Here is a 24991-nt window from a genome sequence, read left to right as displayed (position 1 = left end):
AAGCAGGAAATTTTTTTTAACTACCCTAGGCCTCAATCCTAGCCACACTTACCCAGGAGAAAGTTCCATTTACTATCATTCTTAAAAGCATCTTCATAGTAGCCTGTCAAAAGGACAGATCTGTGACATTTCCCCAAATGCATTTATATACCATGATATGTATGGTATCAAGTCTAATACATTAAAAATAAAATATTGAAATGAATGGGGACCCACCTGAAATTGGTCCCGACCCACAGTTTGAAAAACACTGATCAAGAGGAACCAGCAACTGCAACTTCCTTGATTTTTGCAAGCTTTAAACATTTATACAAGACAGTGGGAGGGGCACATAATGGTATTCTCTGGGGATTCATTTGTGTGTGTGATTCTTGTAGAGTTTTATTCTTACAATGAAATGGGGGTGATCTATCCTAGCTGAAAATGTGAAATCTAAAGGTGAACACAACAGATTCCACCTCAACAGTAACAAAACTATGAAATATCTCCCTTAAGCTACACAGACATCACATACTATTCATATTAGGGAGTTGGACTGAATGTTTTGCTTCTTTCCCCCTGCCAACTGGAACAGGACCTGAACCAACGCTTGAACATTTGTTAATCACAAGTCTTTTATAAAAATTTATGGTTCTGATTCAGAACAAGAGTTCAGCTTTAAAAAAAAAAACAGGCACAATCGCTAGCCCCATCCAGAATGAATTGTCAACGTATCTGGTAATATTCCCATATGATTGGCGATTCTTCAGGTTTCTCTATGCTTTCTTCAAGAGCCGGAACACAGCAGACAGGACAGAGCCCTGCTGCTGTTTTAAGGCCTCGCTGCAGTATAGTAGGTTATGAAGAAAAAGAGGACAGTGACACAACAGTTCTGTACACTGGAAGAGGAGCTCCCCATGCAGCGCTCAGGCAGCCTAGATAGCCCAGAACACTTTTTACTTTCTTCCTAAGCTTTCACCTAAGGTCCAACAGATGCATCCTCAAAGAGACTGCAACTATGGGGTCTACAAGCAAGTTGATCCGCCACACTTAAACTGGTTAGATTAACAGATTAAGCCTAAAACGCTGCTCCAATTCACCAGGCAGCAGATTTTTTTTTTAGTAGTATGTGATTTATGAGTACTTATAAAAAGAACCACTGACAGCAAATGCCATCTTTTAAACACATTCTCTCGGCTGCAAGGGAGAAGGAAAAATGCCTAAACTAATGCCTGATAGAACACTTGCATGCATCAACTTAATCAAAAGGATGCCTTTCTTTTTTCCCTTTAGAAGTACTGCCTTTTACTAATATGGAAACTGTGCACAGATTTAATTGGCTAGTCTATTAATAGATTAACAACATGCTTGCAGATAATCACTTCTTTTATCGACAGTGTTACAAGCAAGTATGGGGGGAAGAGTTGGAATGACAGGTGTAAAACCGAAGTTTATAGGATTCTACTGCAAATCAAACCTTAACAGCCACTACAGAAGAAAAATTGGATCATACGATTGATGGAAGATGCTGATAAGGGATCGGAGGGTCCTTATACAACTTGTGCTGACTTGCTCTCATAGTTTCTTGAGGGAGAGGAAGAGAAATCACACCCTGAGATCTGGATAACTTCTGCAAGTGCTATGTGTTAAAAGAAACACTTAAGAATATCTGTTTAAGAACCTCTGGAACTTCATTATGACAGGGAGGTCACAAAATGTTAAATTGCAATAAGCAGGCAACAGGACAGGATATGTTCATGCTAGCTTTAAATTCATGGAGGAATCACATCTGTGGCTTCATTCATTTGGAATCTGACCTAGACAGATTCTGTACCTTAATATGGTTGTAATTAGAAGTGTTTATTTTGGTGAAACCTTTTGCTTCTGAACTTGAATTCTGTAATACAGTATGGTTTAAACACGGAAAGATAAAGTGTGATGCCTGTGCAGTGTTTGGGCATACAAGCATTCTCCCCTTGCCCAAGCTCAAGCCCTTGAAAAGACAGAGAAGATGAAGTGGAAGTGTAAACGACCAAATTTTTCCATATTACATCACATAGTAACCCATGCTCAATGTTTTGTTTTTTCCTTTGTTCCCTTCTTCCTTCCCGCTGTGTTCCATCTTCCTGGATACTGTAGGTTTTTCAGACTATTTTAAGCAGATCAATACAGAAGTTATTTTTTTTAGATGTTATGTGAATATTTAACCTTTACTCTGTGAATGGGAATTAAAGTTATTGGTTCAAGTATGCCAAGCTTGTTAACACACTTTGATTATATTATCCTGTGATCTATTAACAACAAACAGGTGAACCCAAAAGCAGAACCAACCCAAATGGCCAAGTTTAGACATACTGTGAAGCCATGGTTTGTGCGGACAGAAGTTAAGAACCCAAACCATGGTTTGAATTTCCAGGCATAGAACAGATAAACCAGGATTTAGAGTTTCTTGACAATTGACAAGGCACACCACGCTGTTAGGGAGAGGGCTCACTTCCACTAATGGCTACTACTATTAGTAATACTACTAATAAATGACCCTCCCCCAAACTCCCACAGCACATCTGCAGACCATTCACGGTACATCAATGTGCCAGCTCCAGGACCCACATAGTGGCTTTCTGCACCAGGAGGACCTCTGTCTTGTCCGGATTTAATGGCATTGTTGGCCCTTTTTAGGTGCTGTTGTTGCTTGTCGATGTAAATTGTTTTTTATGGTTTTAATGTTTGTTTTAATGTTTTAAAGTTTTATAGATAGGGCAGAGTACAATTGTTTTAACTCTTATTTTTCTGCCCTTCAGAAGCTGCCTTGAGTTCCCTTAGGGAGAAAGGTGAGGTATAAATACTGTAAATAAAAATAATAATAAATTGAAGAACATCCAACACTGTGGTTGCATAACTGGTAGCCTAATCCATACTTCTGACCCAGTATACTTCAACCAGAAGGTCAGTGTCTCTTGAGATCATACAGTTGGAGATGTCTGAGAACCTGCTTTCTTCCATACAATCCAGATAGTTCCCTTTGTGACATTCAGAGAGGGCCCTTTTAAAGGTGCCACCACCTGTGCAGGGGTGAGGGATGGGGACAAGAAGGAAGGCCTTCTCTGTGGTGGCACCTTCCCTCTTACTTTAAGAACTGCTCCCTCCTTGGAGTCCTTCTAGCAGGACCTAAAGACTCTTCTTTTTACATTCGCCTTCTGAATTTGGGCTTTTAATATTGATGATTAAGGTTTTTAAGCTGATTATTTTTATGAGCTGCATTTTTACTGTCTGCTGCTGGCTTTTAGTGACATTTTTTTAGTTTTATATTGATTTTAGGTATTTTTATGCTTACATTTTGTATATGTATTATATCTGTTTTTATATCTGCATTTTTGTAAGCCATTTAGAATGCCTATTGGGAGATTAAGCAGAGTATGTATGTATGTATGTATGTATAAATAAATAAATAAATAAATAAATAAATAAATAAAAATACACAATACAAAAGCACTCCTCAAATACACAGACACGCTTGCACCCAAGGGCAGCAGAGGGTGGAGGAGAAAAGGAAGGGGCAGGACACAACTTCTAAAGCTTAAAAATAATTCATTTTTAAAGACACCTGAACACATCGTCGGTTCGAGGCAACGCTCTTCCACTGACATCATGCCTGTATCCTTGCTACTTAGAGCCCGTTACCATGGTAACAGCTAATGTCTCAATGTCACACTATGAATAATTGCTGGCTGAAAATGAAGAGTGCTACAATCACAGCCGTACTGCATTCAAAAGGGAGGGGGAAAAAATAGAGTCTTATGTTCAACTTGACATTAAAAAGTCAAATGTTTAAGTTACAGTGGCGTTTATGGTATAGAAGAACAAAGAAGAGACTCCTTTTGTCTTCGGGAAACACAGAGAGAGAGAGAGAGAGAGAGAGAGAGAGAGAGAGATTGTCTCAGAGGAACCAACAGCTGAAATGCTGCAGTCTCTTTATGTCTGGGAAGTGCAACTATGCCATTGGGGGCAGTCTCTGAAGTGCTGGTATTCCAATCCTCTCCCCCCCCCCCCAAGGAGGCTCCTGTGCAACCCAGTCTGGAGAACGCACAGAAAAAGCCTCCAAACAAAGCCTTGGACACATCAAAAAGTGTTATTAAAACGGTGGAAAAGTCTAAAGCTTCGGGACTGAATAGCACTCTCTCACACACACACACTGTCTCGAACTATCACGACCTGCCACATGCTCCCAACCACATACAAGGCAGAAAGCTGCAGCTCCCCCTTTTTCAAACAACTATGATGAGGGTGATAAATAGCAATGTGGAGGGGTGGCGATAAGCAAATCTGCACCAAAAAGAGTCTGCACCTTCTCTCTCTCTCTCCCAGGAATGGATATACAAAACTCTGCTCCAAATACAAGACAGACACACTGAAGTTAGAAAACCTGAAGTTCCTATTGATGTGGACAGATGTTTAAGTGTGCATAAACTTTATATTATGATCTCCTTACTTCTCTGCCCAAACGCACTCCGGGGAGACAAAACTGCAAGTTTACTTAGAGGTCTGGAGAACAGCCTTGCCAATATGGTACCAGTGAAGTCTCAAGGAAGTGTTTACTGTTTTTGTAGACACTAAAGGACTTGTGGGCCACTCACAAAGAAAATGTAATGCTTCTGAAACTGCTGACCATTAATAATACGAATATTCTCTCCCCCATCACATCTGCAAAAGTTAATGCACAGGAACAGTTTCCTTTGTCCTGAAGTAGAAAATCAATTGGATGTCAGAAGCTATAAATATTCTTTCTGCTACCCTAGTGTGAACCTCATCTTTGGGATAGCACAATTTGCAATATTTATTTAGTCACCTCTATGCAGAGAAGACAAGAGGAACTACAATCAGTAGTCAGAGCTTGTGTTGTCAAACAATGCTTGCCCAAACATATTATGGCTGTGACTGTACTCACAACAGAAAACAAAAATGCATGCAAGCGTGGTGAGGCCCACAGGCTTGTACCGACAGAACTATGCCCAAAGTGAACTCCAGGGTTGAATGCAAACCAAAACAAGCCACCACCACCACCCACACACACACACACACACACACACACACACACACACAGGTCATACACTAGACCAGCCATTTTCAAGCCACCCCCACACACACATAGGTCATACACGAGACCAGCCATTTTCAACCACTGTGCTGCGAATGGTCCCTAGGTGTGCCATGGGATTTTGGGAGAGGGTCATTTATCAATAGGACCATTGGGAGATGTGAGCCCCCCATTGACAGCACAGTATGCCTTGTCAATTGTCAAAGAACTGATGGTGTGCATTTTAGTACCTTGCCAGTGTGCCATGAGATGAAAAAGATTGAAAATCACTGCACTAGACACGACCCTCCAGCTTAATATAGGTTGACTAACCCTTATCCTTGTGTCCAGTTCTGGTCGCCGCATCTCAAAAAAGACATAGTGGAAATGGAAAAGGTGCAAAAGAGAGCGACTAAGATGATTACGGGGCTGGGGCACCTTCCTTATGAGGAAAGGCTATGGCGTTTGGGCCTCTTCAGCCTAGAAAAAAGACGCCTGAGGGGGGACATGATTGAGACATACAAAATTATGCAGGGGATAGACAGAGTGGATAGGGAGATGCTCTTTACACTCTCACATAACACCAGAACCAGGGGACATCCACTAAAATTGAGCGTTGGGAGAGTTAGAACAGACAAAAGAAAATATTTCTTTACTCAGCGTGTGGTTGATCTGTGGAACTCCTTGCACAGAATGTGGTGATGGCGACTGGCCTGGACACCTTTAAAAGGGGACTGGACAAGTTTCTGGAGGAAAAATCCATTACGGGGTACAAGCCATGATGTGTATGTGCAACCTCCTGATTTTAGAAATGGGTTATGTCAGAATGCCAGATGCAAGGGAGGGCACCAGGATGAGGTCTCTTGTTATCTGGTGTGCTCCCTGGGGCATTTGGTGGGCCGCTGTGAGATACAGGAAGCTGGACTAGATGGGCCTATGGCCTGATCCAGTGGGGCTGTTCTTATGTTCTTATGTTATCCAGAATGCTTTGGACTGCAAATGTTCTGGATTTTGAAATATTTGCATAAACACAATGAGATATCTTGTTGATGAGACCCAAGTCTAAATACACAATTCATTAATGTTTCATAGAGATCTTATACACATAGCCTGAAGGCAAATTTATACAATATTTTTAAATTATTTGTGCATGAAACACAGTTTGTGCACACTGAACCATGATTTCTTGTTCTGTAAAGAATGCATACTGGCCAGCGCCTGAGGTTCTGTCATGTTGGCACTCAAAGTTCTGGATTTTGGAGCATTCTGGTGTTCAGAATTCAAAATAAGGGGTAACCAACCTTACTGTCCATTTAAACGGCAGCATCTTGCCAGGATTCCAGGTGAAGAAAGGTCTTTCCCAGCCCTAACTGGAGATGCAAGAGATGACCTAGGGACCTTCTGCATGCAAGGCAAGAACAGCATGCAAGGCAAGGCAAGGGCCATCAGAGGATATGAAGAGAACAGCAGGTCTTCTTAGGTAAGAAGCACATGAAATTCATCTTAATGCTGAGCCTATCCCTAACATTCTCAACAGCTAGAAGGAAACTAGGTGTAGCCAAGAAAACAAAGTCTACTATGTAATTATCAACTCTGAGAGGGATCCAGGTCTGCTGCTGGCTGCCAATAAAAAGGCATCAACAAGCTGACTGAACAAATTCTCTTTTTATGTCAGCACACATATCTGACTGTGTTAAGAAAAGCCACATAGCAAACTAGTCTGCACCGTCGGTCATGACACAACAAATCTACATGCAGATGTGAAAGGTGGCAAACTGTACAGAAAGGGCAAGAGAGAGACTCAGACAATCATGTTGCCAATTAACCCTGCCTGGTAGAGGGGGCGAAAGAGCCCCCATGTCCCCTTCAAAGAGAACAGAGGGATGAGGCTGGAACAGAATACAATCAGGATCCAGAAAGAGAATCCAAACTCTGCCATGAACTAAATCAGTAGCCTTGGGTAAGCCACTCCCTCTTATCCTCAGCCTTCCCCATCTGCAATGGGGGAATAACACCTTACAGTAGTAGTTCTCAAACGTACTAGGGTTACGGCATCCCCACAGCCTCTTCTTCCCACTTCAGCCAGGTACCATCGCCTTGGACCTGGGGATATCTCGCAAGAACCAAGATGGTGGCACCCAAATCTATTTCATGAGCTCCAAGGTGGCGGCACCCAGGAGAACAGGTGCCATGACTACCTAAGGCATTACACACTTTGGGAATTCCTGCCTCACAGGGCTGTTGTAATTACATCAGGATAACATGTCTGAAGAACTCTGAACACTCAAACACAGTATGCAAGTGCTAAGTATGTCATAAACAGCTTTCTGTATTGGAGAACGCCCTACAGTTTCTGAACTAGGTTTGCCATACAGTAGTGGGGGCATTTCTGTTTGAGATGCCCCTACATGCCTTCCAAATGAGCAAAGCACTTCAAGTGAATTCCCTGGATGCAATCATAGCAACCCTGTAAGCTACTAAAGTAGCCTTGATTATCCCCATTGCTGTCCAAATTCACAGCTCGGTTTCTCCAGCCCTCTTGGGGAGCAAAGAACTGGTTGCAAGGGTGGAGTGAAATTACTTGTGGGGAGCACCCTCTCCTGCACACGAGTAACACCTTCAACTCAGATACAGGCTCCAGTCCCACTGTTTGGTATTTGGGGGCTTTTCAGAAGGGTCTCAAAGAATTTCAGGAAGGTCTTTTAAACCAAACTGGAGAATGGAAAGAAAATGATGAGAGAAGAATCCTCCAAATGGAATAGACAAGTAGAAGTAGTGGGCATTTATCCAATTTTATTTACCCAATGAAATCAGTCTGCAATGCAATGTAACACAAGCAAAAAAAAAGCCGATCCCTACTATGGAGAACACAGACAAACTCCCTACAGATGGAACCTCTGACTTGTTTCTGAATCTAAGTATTTTTAAGAGGATTCTCAGAAAAGTCTGCATCCCCCACCCCTCGAGTGTTCTAACATGATTCATAAAGTTGAGTAAACCGTATCTGAGTGGTTTAGAAACTCATCTATTTTTAGTTTTGATTCCTGGATGCTAATTAGTGCTGCAAATTCTACTGAACACCAAACCATCTCTCTTCTCTCACTACAAGCTGCAGAGGTCACGGGAAACATAAGCTAGCAGAGCTTGCAACTGGAAGGCTTCACTTATTCTACTGTTAGGCTCGGGAAGGTTCCAAGAGCTCAACCACACAAGTTTCAGGGTTGGACAGTTTCTTTCCCTCCTCCCAGACTGGGGGCATTACTGGGCTTTAATTGGAGGGGGGGAGGTGGAGTTTCAATTAGAATGAACACTAATTTGGTGTCCAGGATTTGGACTGAAATTGTACAATTGGTGCTTCAGCAGGAGAAGCTGCCTTTATACAGTCAAGTTGTGGTCCAACTAGTTTCGTATTTTCAACACTGGCTGGCAACAGTTTTCCAGAGTTCTGGAGAGGAATTTCACTCTTCCTATCAGATCAGCAAAGCTGGGAGCTTCTGCAAGCAGAACAGGTTTTCTACCACCGAGCGACAGCCCCTCTCCAAAGTGCAAGGAACCATGTTTTGTGTTTGAGGTTTTCAAAGAACTGTTAGGGTTGTAATGCTGGTTTGAAATCTGAGGACAGCATTATAGCCTGCTGAAATTCAAACTTCTGAGACTGGTCACTTCTTACTATCTACGTGTTAGCAAAGGGGATGGAGTGCAAAGGCTAAGAGGAAGAACATGCCCAATTGTGATTACATGTAATCAGGTTTTGTTTTGGACAAGGTGAAAGCAAAGGAGTTAAATAACAATTTGCAGCAAAGAAATGGATTTTGGAGAAGGGATTGGAAGCTAGCAGCACCCTGGTGTTCTCAGTTGGTAGTCCCATGCCAAGGAGAAACAAGGGAAAAGGACTGAGTCCCCCCACCCTCTAATACAGTGTCTCTCAAACTGTGGGCCGGGACCCACTAGGTGGGTTGTTAGCCAATTTCACGTGGGTCATGTAGCAGCCAGCTCAGCCACCACTGAAAACAAAGAACTGAAAATACAGGGTACCGAGCTGCTGGGCAGGACGGGCTCTCAGTGGAAGAGAGATCTGGTGCTTTGCCCTGAAGAGGTGGGAAGATGGGATGCTGGAAAGGAGGGGAGGGCTGTGTGAGTAGAAAAGGATCCCTGCTCTGCTTTGACTTCCCAGTTGGAACGGTTGAATGCCGAGCTATGCAAAACAACAGCATGAGCATGCTGTGTAATGAGATCAAAGATAGGATCTCAAAACACATAGACGAACAGGCCTTGCTGAGGGAGAGTCAGCATGGCTTCTGTAAGGGTGAGTCTTGCCTCACGAACCTTATAGAATTCTTTGAAAAGGTCAACAGGCATGTGGATGCGGGAGAACCCGTGGACATTATATATCTGGACTTTCAGAAGGCGTTTGACACGGTCCCTCACCAAAGGCTACTGAAAAAACTCCACAGTCAGGGAATTAGAGGACAGGTCCTCTTGTGGATTGAGAACTGGTTGGAGGCCAGGAAGCAGAGAGTGGGTGTCAATGGGCAATTTTCACAATGGAGAGAGGTGAAAAGCAGTGTGCCCCAAGGATCTGTCCTGGGACCGGTGCTTTTCAACCTCTTCATAAATGACCTGGAGACAGGGTTGAGCAGTGAAGTGGCTAAGTTTGCAGACGACACCAAACTTTTCCGAGTGGTAAAGACCAGAAGTGATTGTGAGGAGCTCCAGAAGGATCTCTCCAGACTGGCAGAATGGGCAGCAAAATGGCAGATGCGCTTCAATGTCAGTAAGTGTAAAGTCATGCACATTGGGGCAAAAAATCAAAACTTTAGATATTGGCTGATGGGTTCTGAGCTGTCTGTGACAGATCAGGAGAGAGATCTTGGGGTGGTGGTGGACAGGTCGATGAAAGTGTCGACCCAATGTGCGGCGGCAGTGAAGAAGGCCAATTCTATGCTTGGGATCATTAGGAAGGGTATTGAGAACAAAACGGCTAGTATTATAATGCCGTTGTACAAATCGATGGTAAGGCCACACCTGGAGTATTGTGTCCAGTTCTGGTCGCTACATCTCAAAAAAGACATAGTGGAAATGGAAAAGGTGCAAAAGAGAGCGACTAAGATGATTACGGGGCTGGGGCACCTTCCTTATGAGGAAAGGCTACGGCGTTTGGGCCTCTTCAGCCTAGAAAAGAGACGCTTGAGGGGGGACATGATTGAGACATACAAAATTATGCAGGGGATGGACAGAGTGGATAGGGAGATGCTCTTTACACTCTCACATAATACCAGAACCAGGGGACATCCACTAAAATTGAGTGTTGGGAGAGTTAGGACAGACAAAAGAAAATATTTCTTTACTCAGCGCGTGGTCGGTCTGTGGAACTCCTTGCCACAGGATGTGGTGATGGCGTCTAGCCTAGACGCCTTTAAAAGGGGATTGGACGAGTTTCTGGAGGAAAAATCCATTATGGGGTACAAGCCATGATGTGTATGCGCAACCTCCTGATTTTAGGAATGGGTTAAGTCAGAATGCCAGATGTAGGGGAGGGCACCAGGATGAGGTCTCTTGTTATCTGGTGTGCTCCCTGGGGCATTTGGTGGGCCGCTGTGAGATACAGGAAGCTGGACTAGATGGGCCTATGGCCTGATCCAGTGGGGTTGTTCTTATGTTATGTTCTTATGACCTTTGGCTGACTGCAGCTTAGGTTTGAAGCCTACATGGATATGTCACTTCTGACCATGACATCACTTCTGGTGGGTCCCAGCAGACTACAATTCTAAAAAGTGGGTCCCAGTGCTAAAAGGTTTGAGAACTACTGCTCTAAAGAAAAGAAAAAACTGCTGGAGAAGTCCTTATGCACTAACCGATACTGATTACACTATTTTCTTAAGAAAACAGATAAATAATCCAATATTTTTACATGGTGCCATTAATGGGCTGAATGACGAAGTGATAATGTCTTCAATTCCCCCATGTGACACTTGGTGAGAAAGATCCTCCCAGCAATTGCTTATTCAGATGCATGCAACCAGATTCACAAAGCACACACATGAACATTATTCCAAACTAATTTCTGTCAGAACAATCACAAACAGATCCTTACTGCTCATCACTCAGAGATTTTGTTCCAGCCCCCATGTGCCTCTTCGGCTTTTATTCCTGCTTCCCAGGGCAATTGCTTCATTAGCAGGTATGTCAAAGAAACTGTATGACCATCAGGCAACTCCCATACACAAAAGCAGTGTGTGGGGGGGGGGGTCCCCCTCCACCATCACCAGTCTGCATGTGCTGTCCATTGCATTAATTTATATTTATCATGCTGGACACCAAGTAGGTCACAAGAGAGCTTGAGAAATATCAGCAAAAGGACCGCTGTCTCAGCCCACAACAGCTGTAGTTTACAGACTAGCAGAGGGCAGATCAATTTGCTCCTGAAAGCTCCAAATCTAAATTCAGAGGAAAGCAACACTAAGCTCCTAAGAAGCACAGTGAAGCCTGCATTTCAGGAAAATAGGTCTCCAGATTTTATGCTTGAACACTGCTGACACATCAGACTGCATGTGTTCTCCCCCCCACCCCTTATCCAAGCTCCGACATCACCACAGCAGCAGCAAGGACAGCCATGCCATGTGGTGCTGGAAAAGTCAAAGGCATTGTTCAGTAAAGGAAAAAAAAAAATCAAAATCCATTGCAGTCTTCTCTAGCACTGAAGCCAGATCTCGTTTCAGTGACAACCCTACACGCCTTGTGTTCTTTTTACACAAATGAATCACAGGCACATCAATATTTCCTTCACTCTTGGGTATCCCTCTGCACTGAGTGCAAAGGTAAATAACTGCTACTCAACTGCGTAAAGTCACTGTTAAAAGCCAAAAATTGAGTCCTGCTAAATCATAAGCGCATTATCTTGCTAACAGATTATCCCCACCTACCCACCCTCGAGCAAGCCATAGTTCAGAGCTGATGTTTCATAATACAGCTACAGCCATTTTTTTCTGGGTAGGGATGAAAGAATTATAATATTCAAATCAGACAGACAGACAGACAGACAGACAGACAGACAGACAGACAGACAGAGACACCCAAGTTAGAAGGAAAATTAAAGATAGCCATTGGAATGTTATTAAAATGTCATTTCAACATTAGTGGGCTTCCCCCCTCCACACATGCAAAGAAACCCTTTTGACACTAAGTAAGAACATTAACGTGCCAGCACATACAATTATTTCAATTTAGATTTTCCATTCTCAGTACCACTGTGGGAAGGAGAAAGTGTTACACTTTTTCCTACCAACAATGAACCCTTATGGTTCCCCCCTAAGGGACACACACACACACACACACACACACACACACACACAATGTGAGACGTAAGTGATTTGGTTCACAACATTTACATTATCTGAGCAATTTATAGCCCACCTGTTGGATCAAATTATCCCCAGACTTGATGGTGGGCAGCAAAGGGAGCTGCTACAGAAACATGATGGTCCTATCATTTCCCACCAATCTGGCCCTATTGCAGCTGCATGTAGGGGACCAAGGTAATCCCTAAAGGAAATGATTGCCCCCATCCTAAGCTAGGAAGCATTCAACACTACTACCTGCACTGCCCTGGTGCAATACATATTTTCATCCAAATGTCAATATGGATCTCAACCATTACCTGTGGCTAAGTCTTAGCTTCATAGGCAGACTACCCTGCTTCATTCAGAGTTACAGAGCAATACAGTAGAACCTCTTTAAGTTGACCATCCAAGGGACTGGAGGAATTGGTCAACATCGGGAGGTGGTCAACATACAGAAAAATATGTTATACTGTACTTATAATATTTTTAGAGTCTATTACAGATATCATACCTAAATATATACAGTGAAGATACAGGAAAAAATGCATTCAGAATTACATACATACAGTACATATACTGTATCAATCAATCAATCAACAGTATTTATATACCGCTTTTCAACTAAAAGTTCACAAAGCGGTTTACAGAGAAAAATCGAATAACTAAATGGCTCCCTGTCCCAAAAGGGCTCACAATCTAAAAAGATGCAAATGAATACCAGCAAACAGCCACTAGAACAGACAGTGCTGGGATGAGGTGGGCCAGTTACTCTCCCCCTGCTAAAAAGAGGAGCACCCACTTGAAAAAGTGCCTCTTACCCAATTAGCAGGGGTACTAGATGGGCCTATGTGAATTATTCTTTTTTTTTTTAAATGAGTCAATCCTGGTTTACTTCTTCTTTTTTGTGTAAAGATAAGAAAAAAATGCACTATCAATGCTGGCTATCCCATTCAACATGCCTGGACATTTATTCACGGCATATGACTTCAACTGTTTTATCAGATGCCCAACATCCCCCTCCTTTGGAATCTCTGCATCCATATCGTCCTCACTTTCTTCTTCCCCAAGTGTGTCCTTCAAGTCTCTGCTGGGCTGTACTTCAGACAATATTGCTTGGAATATTGTTTCTGGATCAGGTTCATTGCAGGTTCCGCTCTTACATTTGTCACCTTTCATGACAAGTCTTCTATCAGGCATTGCTTTGAAAAAGAGTCCGCACTCGTCAGCATTAAAAATGTCATCATCTTTGAAGCCTCTTGCAAAGTCCGGGAACTTAGTAATGAATTCTTCAAAAAACTTCTGCCGAAACTTCATTTGACTCACCACACAAGACTTTCTGGGAGATCTCATGTCGCAGTTTAAATTTTTCAAATCAACCACTTGATGCTTGGAAATCTTCTACCCCGAATTCCTGCGCAAACTTCTAAGCAATTTCTTGGATCATTGGCCCTGAGATTCTGGCGTTCACTGCCCTCATTTGTTTGAAGCAGCATAAAGTAGCTTCATTTACTTCATCAAGTGAAGTTTTCTTCCTTTTCCACTGTAGGCCTCCGTTTTCCTTACTGAAACTCTCAAAGTACTCCCCTTTACGTTTTTTGATGTTGCTAACTGTGGTCTTGCTTCCTTGTTAGCGTTCAGTGGGCAACTTATGGAGGGTAAATTAATAATCTGTGCAATGGTCGAAGTGGTCAAGATACAACTTACAGAGGTGGTCAATATAGAGAGGTTGGTCTCCCATAGTATATATGCAGTGTCTGTCCATACTATGAAAATTAGGTCAACTTAAGGAGGTGGTAAATATAGAGAGGAGGTCAACTTTGGAGGCTCTACTGTATTTGTGTCTTGGAACAGAGTATCCAGAAGATGACCAAAAAGGAAGCACTCTCTCAAACAACGTGCTTTGTCTGCTTATTCTTTTGGAAATATCTTTCCGTTTAATCATGAGACATTCAGTAAATAAATTAACACAGTTATGGAGCCAACAACATTTCCGTAAGAACTCTTCAACAGCCTAGCCAGTGTTTTTCATCTTGAGCAGGGGTCTCCAAGCCACAGCCTGGGGGCCACATCCGGCCTGCCACAAGATTTTATTCAGCCTGCAGCAAATTGTTTTTTTATCAAAGCATTTGCTAATTTTTGGCATTTTTCAGTATCGTTTCTCAGTCTAAGCACAGCATTGTTTCCTTGTAATTGTCACATTTCTCTTTTGTTCTGAATCATACCATGCAGATTACAAAAGACATAAGGAAAACTCATTCATTTAAATTTCATTCATATTTTTTCCCCACAAAAAAAGTGTAAAACAGAGAATTTGGCCCTCAAGTTTGGAGACCCCTGATCTTAAGCAAACATAAGAAGAGCCCCGCTGGATAAGGCCCAGGGCCCATCTAGTCCAGCTTCCTGTGTCTCACAGTGGCCCACCAAATGTCCGAGGGAACATGGTCCCTGTGCCAGCGTGGCACAGTGGTTGGAGCACAGGACATGGATTAGAAATACCCACATTCACACCCCAGCTCAGCAATAAAGATCATTGGGTGTCTTTGTGCCAGTCATCATTCCTCAGCCTAATCTATCTCCCTACAAGTAGGGAGGGAGAACCTGAGCTCCTCAAAAAAGGGCACTATGTAAACTTAATAAATAAATAAATTATTTCATTTATTCATCTTCCAATATCCCAGGAGCTACAGACAAAAGGAATTAAGCCCCCAGATCTTCACTGCAAATGCCACCACTCCCCACAGTTTTTCCATCAACTAGGCTCTCAAACAAGTTTCAGTACCTGAGTGTGTGCCCAGAAGACAAATCACACACTCCGGGAAGGGGAGCATTTGAATGGGAGAATTATCAGGCTGAAGGACTTTAAGGTCCATGTTCACAATTATATCCTGCAAGAGGTCCCCCCCCTTAGTGCTGCATGAACAAAACCAGGAAAATATGTAGTTGGGAATGTCCAGTTGCCCCTTGATGGGAAAATGTCCCCCTAGTTTCCTTCTAAGGACTGGTTTCCCCTTAGCACGAATAACACAGATCCTCTGCTTGCAGGCTGCCATAGCAAGTGTGGATCCACAGTTTTTAGACACATCTCCCTGCATCAGAGAATGTGACGAGCAGGCTGCCAAGGTAATACACACCATGCATTAAACAAGAGTAGTAACATGTGTACAGTGAGATGCTCTCACAGAGCAAGGGAAGTTGAAAGAAGGGAGCTTCTCAATGTATTAACATGTCTCCTTCCTGTAAAAACATACATGGGAACTTCTTGGCCTGAGCCGTTTCAAGCACCCGGCCGTTGATGAAATGCGCAAACTACTGTTTTACTTGCCTGTCCAGCCACGATTAGCTGCAACACCACTCCACCCATACACCCAGTTCTTCCCATGCATACATTGGATTCTGGCTTCCAAATGACATCCTTGACTAGTTCCAATTATCATTCCAGCCTCTGACCCACTGCGGATATAATCACGGTTAACACACACAGTCTGCTTACCATCCTGACACGACAAGGATAGAAGCCATTATGTCTGAAGAGACTACTTCAATTTGTTCTCTCTCATGTTTTTAATGATCAGACGCATTAGCGTCTTTAAAGGGAATTTAATTTTCATTCCAGAACGTGCAAATTATTTCCTATCACAATACATTATTGGCACCAGGGTCTTCCTGACATCTGGAACCACAGAACAAAGCCTGGTGGTTTTTTACAATGACTTGACTTGTTTCTGTGTAACGGGCTGCTAGCCAAGGTCACTGGAAATTGCAAATGGATTACGAAGCACAAGCCCAAACAAGGTGTCGCAGAAGTGATTTTCCCCTCTGTTGCTCGAGGGATGGGTGTAGTGTTTTAATCCTATTTGCACCCAGATCTAGGCAGGATACAGACCAGCATTCCAGGACACGGATATCCAATCAAGGTAAAAGCATGGCTCAAATGGACATGGCTGTTTGCTCGGCACTTAAAAATGCAGTGCTAGTGTCTTAAAGAATTCTTTGAAAAACCCTGCACGAACCTGGCCCTTTAACAGCAACAAGGAAGATCAGTTCCAGCTCCTAGGAATTGGAAATCATTTTCCAACCATGCAAATGAGACTCAGGTTGACACAGTGGGCAACGCACATGCCGAAAGTGCCTTGGCATTATGCATCAGTCCCTAGAGAAGGAGTATATAGTCAGATACATTAATTTAGAATTGACAGAGCCCCCAAGTGAGGAGGAACAGACAGCTGTAGACAGCTGTAGGAGGAATACAGAAACGGTGGAGAGTGACAGCTGCCAGCATAGCAGAGATCAGTGGCACATACACTGGGCTAGATTTGCGCATCTTCTAGATCCACTAGAATGTCAAAAGAGGCTGTACAAGGGCATAATTGCACAGAGAGAACATACAGTTGAGCAAGCTGTGCAAGTCTCAGAACTCAGAGAATGATATAAGCAGGTCTTTGTCTTGCACAGCCATTTTCAACCACTGTGCCGTAGCACATTGGCATGCCGCGAATGGTCCCCAGGTGCGCCGCAGGAATTTGGTGAAGAGTCATTTTATTAATAGGACCATTGGGGATATAAGTCCCCCACCAAAAGCAAGGTGTGCCTTGTCCAAAAACTGATGGTGTGCCTTGACAATTTTAGTACCTTGTCAGTGTGCCATGAGACAAAAAAGATTGAAAATCACTGGTCTAGCACCATCTCCACCACTTTAGGACCCTTAGGTTCAAAGCAGACCTTTAGGATGTGTGCCGTCGCTGACTCTTGCCCATCTGCCCCCCATATAGGGATCTGAAAGCACTAATTAGATAATCCATGCAATTACATTAATGAATCAGTCAGGGGCCTAATGCACAGATAGTTAATAAAGGATTTAGTGATGGGCATATGACCGCTTCTTCCATTTGGCTTCCATCACCCATGGATTAGAAACCTCTCATACAGACTACCGCAGAGGTTTCCAACAGCTGAAGGGCTGCTACTGCCAGTTTGTTTTGAAGCCCAGGCCTGCAGAGTTAGTTGTGGCCAAAAGTAGGGGCCCCAGATGAGGCTATCCCACCTTTGGAGCAGTGGTACCCAAACTTTAGGAGCCAGCAGATCACTGAAGCAAAAATTGGAATCATTGTGGACCATATGTAACACCCTATCCCCTGCACACAAAAGATGCAATTAAATTTGCAATAATTACAGGAAATATAGTAGAGATGCAGTAGTAATTGCGTTTATTATTATGAGAAGATTTGTTTGTTGCTGGCTGTGGGCGGTCAGTTCTCTCTGATGGGTTAATGTGGAAGCGTCTCCCAAGCGAGCACTCCTCCACAGATTACCAGAAGGGGTGGAGAATGGACCACCTACAGCCGTAGCCAACATTGTAGAAGAGATCGAAGTGCAATCACATCTGGAAGTGCTAAAAGGCAATTTTTTTCTGGGATCACTTCACATGTCCTCGGACCACATGTTGGGAACCAATGCTTTGGAGGTTACTTTGGCTCAAGCCCCTGAACAGTGTCTCCCACCTATCTGCCTGCCCTCCCCTGCCACTTCTGCTGCTCTCTTGCCTTGCCTTACTTCCTCTTTCTCTCCTTCCCCTTTTCATAATTGAGTATCTGCTGCTCCCATACCACTGTCTTCTCCACCTCTCCTTCCAACCAGTCTCGAAGGAAAGAAGGGACAGAAGAAGAAGAAGGAAAGAAGAAGTGGAAGCTCATGCAGAATAACTACCAGCAGGCAGGAAAAAGAGGAGACATTGTGGCCTCTTGCTTGTTCCACCCCCCTTGCTTGCTAGACTCCTGAACTTAGTTCCCATATTGCATGCTGGAGTTCGAGGTGACTCTTGATAAACTGAAGAATGCTAGACTACTGCAGGTTGTGCTACATGAGGCTGCCTCATGTCAGCTGATGCAGCACACTATGGCTCATCTCTCAACAGGAACAGGCCAGAAGGAACAATCTACTTTCACTCAGGGCGATGCCTTCATCTCAGCTTCCAGGCCCAGGTAAAGGGATGGCGATCACCTGGGGCCTATGTTCCTTAGGAAGCACCTCCTCCCATATCTACCATCCCACTCCTTTAGAACTGCTGGGAAGCCTCCACCCTGCATTCCACTCTTCATAGATGTGACATTACACAACAGGGCCACACAATAGAGAGGCACCTTCTATGTTTACTCACAAGGGAACTTATTCTCCAGTAATATGCCAAAAATTGCATTCAAGTCTTACTTGGTTTTAGTCACCAACTAAACTTTAGCAGGTACACTTCAATGTTGCATCTGAATGACTTAGCATCTGGAAGGCAGGTACAATTTAAGTCATGGGTGCTATATTTCCTCAGCCAAAAAGGAAAGACTGTTTTATTTAGATGGGTGTTGCTATGCAGAACACACCATCTTATTTAACTCCGATTTATGAGACAGGTACACCCATTCCAAGATCCGTCTCTCTGAAACTGGGAGCAATTAATATTTCCTATTAAGTACCAACCATCCTTACATAGTGTGGTGTTATTCCCTTGAAGGTGTAAACCAAAGCAGTTAAAAGCTCACAAAACGATGGCTTGCAATTCACCTCATATGCAGAAACGGCTTCCTCCACACCAGGCAATTAACTTGCAAGGGGTTTGCACCTTCCACAACTTACATAATTCAATGGTAATCAAAACAAGGCTGGGTTTTATTCTGAGACGCATCTGAGCATGTAATAAGTGACCCAACTGCTCAGCATACAGCGGACAATGGCGCTAATATGCCAAAAGCCCAGATGGCCCTGTTTATCTTGTAGGACTTTCACCATAAAATTAAGAGATATTCAAGAATGTACCAGGCAGAAGTACAGCTCTACCTGGGTCCAGAAAGCCCTCTTTGGTGATAATTCCTGTTGGAACTTCCAGTAAGCACCATCACTGAAGCCCAAGCTATTCATTACACAGAGCTGGTAAATTTCTGGACAGTTCCACTTCAGATTACCAGTGGGAAATCATATTTTTGAATCCTTTCCAATGCAGTTGCAGCAATGCAAAACCTTTTCTCCAATGCGCTCATTCACTACATGCAGTGGGGGAGGGGGTTGTATGGGGAAGCATTCTCCCCACCTCTGAAGTCCAAAGTAGAATCCAGGTTACTGGCCTGGAACCCAATTACAATGAGGTGTGTTTAACTCAAATGCACAGCAGCTAGGTAGTAAGGGCATCACCAAATTCCTACCAAACGAATACACTAGGGCAGCTATTTTCAATTGGTGTGCCAGGGCACACTGCTGTACCATGAATGTTCTGCAGCTGTGACACAAGAGTTTGAGGGAGGGTCATTTATTAGTAGGGTCATTGGGGGAAGTGAGCCCCCTACCAGCAGCATGATGTGCTCTGTCAATTGTCAAAAAACCAATGGCATGCCTTAATTTTACTACCTTGTCAGTGTGCTGTGTGATGGGTGTCTGTGATTAAAAAGGTTGAAAACTGCTGCAATAAGGATTACAGCAGATGTACTACAAAATGGCAGCATCCCCCCCTCCCGTTGTGGCCATCATGAAGTAAGCTATAGGGCTAAGATCCGTACTCCAGCACTTATGCTAGAAGAGAGTTTTAATAATCTGGTGGTTTATCTTTAAGAGGAGAAGCTTACTCTGGAATCAAACCTTTTTTCCCCTGATGTACAATTCAAGTTGTCATGCAGGGGCAACAATATTAGAATAGCCATTCAGAAACTAAAGGAGCTTCTCGGTATGTACCAATGCCCTTAAGACAATTCATTATGGATATAGTAAGTGACAACACTGCGTGGCGGGCTACACAACTGGGACTCCTGACAAATCTAATTAACGGCACATCGGGGGTACTTTGCTTATCCCTTACATACTCAGCCAGACTTGAGCACCTAATGAGGAAAGCAGCTTAAACATTCCTAGAACTTCACTGGTTAGGCAACATGGCCCCAGCCAGGCCTTCTCTGTCATCCTCTGATATTCGGATGCTTTGCAGGTCGGGGTAAACAAAGGCATTCATATCAAGACAACCAGCACTGTTCTCAATAATATTGACACATGGAATGGTTTGGAACAGAACATGCTTCCTTTACAAATGGCAGGTGACTTGGCTTTTGTGTAATTTTAACCTAAGCATTTAAAAAACTAAACGTCTTTGGTCTATGTACTCTGCATTGATTCTGCCAATGGCTGGACAGTCATTCTATGCTTTATTCAGAACATACACAAAACTGAGTTTTAACGGACAGTGTGGTTCCTTTAACTTCACTGCCACCTCTAAATATCAATAAGTGACACAAAACCATTTAGCTGAATCTGTGCTTGGTTTAGCACTACGAACACCTAAGCACTAGTTCAAGACTAGCAGTCTAACATTTTTTTTGCACATTCAATACCAATCACTGACACAACTTGCAAATTGCTGGATGCCTTTAAAAGGGGATTGGACAAGTTTCTGGTGGAAAAATCCATTACGGGTTACAAGCCGTGATGTGTATGTACAACCCCCTGATTTTAGAAAAGGGCTATGTCAGAATGCCAGATGCAAGGGAGGGCACCAGAATGAGGTCTCCTGCTCATTTACCCCTGCTAATTGGGTAAGAGGCACTTTTTCAAGTGGGTGCTCCTTTTTTAGCAGGGGGAGAGTAATTGGCCCACCTCACCCCAGCACTGTCTGTTCTAGTGGCAGTCTGCTGGTATTCATTTGCATCTTTTTAGATTGTGAGCCCTTTTGGGACAGGGAGCCATTTACGTTATTTGATTTTTCTCTGTAAACCGCTTTGTGAACTTTTAGTTGAAAAGCGGTATATAAATACTGTTGATTGTTGATTGATTGAGGTCTCCTGTTATCTGGTGTGCTCCCTGGGGCATTTGGTGGGTCACTGTGAGATACAGGAAGCTGGACTAGATGGGCCTATGGCTTGATCCAGTGGGGCTGTTCTTATGTTCTTATGAGGTCTCTCACCCTCTCCTTCCCCCTCCCTCCCCCACAAAATCGTGAAATTATGCAGGGGTCTATGTGGCCCTTCTTCAAAACATCTGAACTGAGTGTGAGAAACTGTTAGCCTAACAAGTCCTCCTGTAAGCCTGTAAACCAGTAATTTTCAACCAGTGTGCCATGACAAAGTGGTGTGCCATGAATGGTCCACAGGTATGCTGTGACAGTTTAGGGCAGGGGTCTTCAAACCCCGGCCCGGGGGCCAAATGTGGCCCTCAACAAATGTGGCCCTCATTTGGCCCGGGGGCCAAATGTGGCCCTCAACAAGCCTCTATCTGGCCCGCAGCCAGCCTCTTGTCCCCTGAAAGCCTCTGGCCCATTCAAGTGCACATGACCAGAGCTGTGCTCTGGATGTGTCTGGAGGGTGTTCTGAGGGCCAGAGAGGTTGAATGAATGAGCCCATTCATTCATTTACTCACTCATCTAAGTTCCATCTCTAATTTATTTAAATTTAATATTTAAATTTTTTTCTGGCTCTCAACACCATGCCAGATATTTGATGTGGCCCTCTGGCCAAAACGTTTGGAGACCCCCTGGTTTAAGGGATGGTCATTTTTAGTAGGGCCATTGAGGGATGTGAACCTCCTGCTGGAAGCATGGTGTGTCTTTGTCAACTGTCAAAAAATGGATGGTGTGCCCTGACAATTTTTGTGCCCTCTCAGTTTGCCATGCAATGAAAAAGGTTGAAAATCACTGCTGTAAACAAAGTGTTGAACTCTTGGCCCATTCAGTCCATAGTGATTCCCTTTCCAGAGTTGCAGGTGCTTCATGCTCTGAAGTTATCAAAACCTACTACAGCCCTACGCAGAGCTCAACCAGCAAGTAGTCTTGAAACACCCTCTCTTTGGGGCTCTCTCAATACAGAATGGAAACTTTATATCTCAAGCCAAACAATGCCCTAAACCGCAATGCTATATACTCTAATATAGAGAAAGCAGCAAATTTAAACACACACAAACAAAGCTATAAGAGCAAGGATTAGGAAAAAGGCAAAGTCTAAGATATTGTCACTTCCAGCCTAGCCCTGCCACTGCCAGTTCTGCAAAGCACAGCAAGTATTTGCTAGATCATCTCCCTACTGCCAGAATCATTTTGGGATTACATGACATGAGGTTGCTATCGGCACACATAAGCAGCCTCTTGGTTCAACTTTCCTAGCACCCAAAAAAGCATTACTCTTGTCTCCAAAAGCATAACCATGAAAGAAAAAGCTGGTAAACAGATAGCCTTATGTCACCTTACCAAAACTTTAAAAATGAAACCACATGTCACAGACATAGACAAAGGAAAAAAACAGGCCTCTTTCCAAGTAAGAAAGGCATAAACCTGAGTAAAGTTTATACCACATGGTATAAGCAAATATCACATGGTATTCCTCAAATCCACTTCCTGAGTGCCAGCTCCCTAAAAATATATACAAAGGAACAGGAAAGATATGCAGTGTTTTGCACAATAACTTCCACTGAACCATGGCTGTCATTAACTGATTTGGGATTGGAGACAGTTCTTTAATTGGGGGGGGGGGGTCTCGAGATTTGGCTGAAACAAAAGAAACATCAGCTGCACCATCCTTGGACATCTACACACCCGAGAAACCTCTTTAACAGTCATCAAATGAAGGAGTGGAAATCAAGGGACGGCACCAGATTTTAATCCCTGTTCCACTCTGGTCCTAAAGACTTTGAAGTTTCGTACTCTGTTAACACTGCTAAAGGGTCAGGGCAGACTAAAAATTTAGGCAAAGCATCAGTTTGTTGAACTATGTTAGTAGATTAATATCCACCAAGAAGGAGATCACCTTGCTTCAGAAGGTGATATACTGGATACAATGGAATATAACCAAATGAACGCAACTGCAAGCCTCCAACCGACTGTTTCCATATTCCACAAATGCATGTCTTGCACAGCAAACAAATCCCTTTGCATACTTCCTTGAGTGCTAACCCATGGAAAAGGTTTTCCAAAATGGCACATTAAAAATCACAAAGTGAGCAGCTGCAGCTTTTTCTAGTCCAGGTGCAAAGCAAAGAGTCAAAAGTGCAACGAAGGAGATGTGGTCTCAGGGGCAAACCCAGGCTTTTTAAAATGGAACAAGCCGTGCGCACAATACATGCTGGACAGGCAGAATCACGGAAACCGGAACGGAAACCTCTCCTCACAGCTGGGGAAATGAACCGCAGCAGCACAGCAGACTTCCAGAAAGGATCAGCTTTTGTTGTTTTCACTTGAATCTTGCTTGCTAAACAAGCACACTTCTGAATTGAAAGGACTAGTCTAAGCTTTTTAAAATAAACAAGCATCAGTTTATCACCAGTTTATCACCAGGCCGACAATATCCTACTAATATTGAGCAATACAGAAGCAGCCCTACTTAAGAACATATTTACGGACTCCTAAAATCTAACCTGTTCTGAGTCAGGGGAGCTTCTGTTACCTTTATTTCTGCACCAACTGTGTCTGAATTATTGAGCAAAGACCGGCCCCCTTCTGGTTTCACAGGAGGGATTAAAGCAGAATCCCACTGATTAGCCTCACCAGGTGTCAAACAGGATCATAGTTTGCATCCAGGGCTTCTGGGATGAAGGAGGGATAATAATGACTGTTTCCCCATTTTGGAAAGGATAAAGTCCAGCAGTTACCCTGTTCCATCTACAGCATGAATTGAGGCACACAGATCAGTCGTCAGGCACAGAACAGGGGTGAAAGAGAACATGGCAGCCTTTATACACCAGATCAACAGTTCCCAAATTGTGGGTTTGGGACCCACCAATGGGCCATGACCCAATTTTTGTTAGGTCACAAAACTGACAGGGCAGATTAGGCTATGTCCATCAAGGCTTAAACAAGCTGCTACTGGGGGGGAGCACTGCTGCCTGATCACCATTATAGCCAGACCCCATAACATTTATAAGTCAGGCAGCAGCCTCTAACAAGTTTGGAACTACTATGCTAGATGATGAACTGAATATAGTGATAATAGCAGTGTTATCTACTTGGAGAGTATTAAAGAACTCACACACATAAAGTGAAGTACCATCACTGTGAAGAAACACACATCTTGTGTGAGGAAAAGGCAGGTTATCCTTTTCCTCCCATTTCAAGATCCTGCTGCTAGATAGCCAGCCCCTGGATAGCTAAGTGTGCTATCCTCCCCCCCAATCCTCAGTACCTTGTTGCCTATTACAAAAAAAAACCTCATTTAGGATTGAGGATAATCTATAGTGCTTACTCCATTTTAAGGGTGTTAGAAACTGTAGGCTTGAGGCTTGATTATATGATGCCCATCCATCCTTGCTTTTTCTTTGCCTGATATCCAGCCTGACGAAGAACACAAGAGAACCCAAAAGCCTGTTGAAGGTTTTGGCTGGTCCCCAAAAATGGTATTGCTAGACTCTGGCTTTTAAATGATAGCATGGCACTCTGATGCTTCTGTTGTGACCCACTGAAAACAATGACATACACACACTAGTATAAAGCAAAAAACCAAGAAAGCAAGGCCATGCACCTCTTGGGAAGAGGCTTTGCTTCCATGACAATGGAATATCCAACTGCCATATGCAGAGGTCAGGTTCTAGGATGGATTGTATTCTGGGAGTCTAAGAGCTCCAAACAGTATTGGCCTCCCCTTTTTAAATTTGC

General features: G+C 43.5%; 1 protein-coding gene across 1 annotated transcript in view; it reads right to left on the bottom strand.

The window, feature by feature from the left end:
• Positions 1-24991, bottom strand: part of LOC136634524 (mediator of RNA polymerase II transcription subunit 13-like) — a 194620-nt gene that overhangs the window by 85705 nt on the left and 83924 nt on the right. The window lies entirely within an intron of this gene.

Source organism: Tiliqua scincoides, chromosome 14 (genome assembly GCF_035046505.1).
Source record: "Tiliqua scincoides isolate rTilSci1 chromosome 14, rTilSci1.hap2, whole genome shotgun sequence".
In the NCBI taxonomy this organism is placed as follows: domain Eukaryota; kingdom Metazoa; phylum Chordata; class Lepidosauria; order Squamata; family Scincidae; genus Tiliqua; species Tiliqua scincoides.
This window is presented reverse-complemented; position numbering and strand designations above follow the sequence as displayed.